Here is a 1936-nt window from a genome sequence, read left to right as displayed (position 1 = left end):
ATTCCTCAAGGACCTAGAAATAGAAATTCCATTTGACCCAGCAATCCCATTACTGAGTATATATCCAAAGGATTATAAATCATTTTAGTATAAGGATACATGCACACGAATGTTCATTGCAGCACTGTTTACAATAGCAAAGACCTGGAACCAACCCAAATGCCCATCGATGATAGACTGGACAGGGAAACTGTGGCACATATACACCATGGAATACTATGCAGCCATAAAAAATGACGAGTTCATGTCCTTTGTAGGGACATGGATGAATCTGGAAACCATCATTCTCAGCAAACTGACACAAGAACAGAAAATCAAACAACACATGTCCTCACTCATAGGTGGGTGTTGAACAATGAGAACACATGAACACAGGGAGGGGAGCATCACACACTGGGGTCTGTTGGGGGAAATTGGGGAGGGACAGTAGGGGTTGGGGAGTTGGGGAGAGATAGCATGGGGAGAAATGCTAGATATATGTGATGGGGAGGAAGGCAGCAAATCACACTGCCACGTGTGTACCTATGCAACAATCTTGCATGTTCTTCACATGTACCCCAAAACCTAAAATATAATTAAAAAAATGTTCATGGCCTTATGATTCAATTAATCCACTTTTATGCTCAAGGGACCTGAGCGGACACTTCTCACAAGAGGACATACAAGTGGCCAAAAAGACATGAAAAAATGCTCATTACTAATCATCAGAGAAGTGTAAATGAAAACCACAAGGAGATACCATCTCACACCAGGATGGCTATTTCTTTTTTTTTTGAGATGGAGTCTTGCTATCTACCCAGGCTGGAATGCAGTGGTATGATCTCGGCTCACTGCAACCTCCGCCTCCCGGGTTCAAGCAATTCTCCTGTCTCAGCCTCCCGAGTGGCTGGAATTACAGGCACCTGCCACTGCACCCGGCTAATTTTTGTATTTTTAGTAGAGACATGGTTTCACCGTGTTGTCCTGGCTGATCTCGAACTCCTGACCTCATGATCCACCCGCCTGGGCCTCCTAAAGTGCTGAGATTAAAGGCATGAGCCACTGTGCCTGGCATGGAATGACTATTATTAAAACATCAAAAAATAACAGATGTTGGTGAGGCTGCAGAGAAGAGGGAATGCTTACGTACACTGTTGGTGGGAATGTCAATTGGCTCATCCACTGTGGGGAGATGTTTGGAGGCTTATAGAAGAACTGAAAACAGAACTACAGTTTTTAGTTAGAATTACCTGCAATCCCATTACTGGGTATCTACCCAAAGGAAAGGACATCATTCTACCAAAGACACATGCACTGGCATGTACATTGCAGCGCTATTCACAATAGCAAAGACATGCAATCAGCCTAGGTGCCCATACAAGGTGAACTGGATGAAGAAAATGTACAGATACACTAGCCATGAAGAACAACAATGTCAGGTCTTTTGTAGCAGCACGGATGCAGCTGGAGGCCATTATCCTAAGAGAATTAACGCAGAATCAGAAAAACAAATACTGTGTTCTCACTTGAGTGGAAGCTAAACATTGGGTATTCATGGACATAAAGATGGAAATTACAGACACTGGGAATGCCAGAAGGAGGGAGGGAGAAAGGAAGGCAAGAAAAACTACCTATTGGGTATTATGCTCACTACCTGGGTGACAGTTTCAAGTATACCCCAAACCAAACCTGTCCGTATACCCCTGAATCAAATAAAAATAGAAATTAAAAAGAATTCATTGTTAGAACTCTAGGATATGGTTTGGCTGTGTCCCCACCCAAATCTCATCCTGAATTGTAACTCCCAAAAGCCTCACTTGTTGTGGGAAGAACTTGGTGGGAGGTAGCTGAATCACGAAGGCAGGTTTTTCCCATGCTGTTCTAATGATGAGTAAGTCTCAGGAGATCTGATGGTTTTATAAAGGTCAGTTCCCCTGCACACGCTCTCTTGCCTGGT

At 43.5% G+C, this 1936-nt stretch overlaps 1 protein-coding gene across 1 annotated transcript in view; it reads right to left on the bottom strand.

Moving 5' to 3' along the window:
- Window positions 1-1936, bottom strand: part of LOC108314440 — a 24477-nt gene that overhangs the window by 13696 nt on the left and 8845 nt on the right. The window lies entirely within an intron of this gene.

This window comes from Cebus imitator, unplaced genomic scaffold (assembly GCF_001604975.1).
Source record: "Cebus imitator isolate Cc_AM_T3 unplaced genomic scaffold, Cebus_imitator-1.0 Scaffold153, whole genome shotgun sequence".
Lineage (NCBI taxonomy): Eukaryota > Metazoa > Chordata > Mammalia > Primates > Cebidae > Cebus > Cebus imitator.
This window is presented reverse-complemented; position numbering and strand designations above follow the sequence as displayed.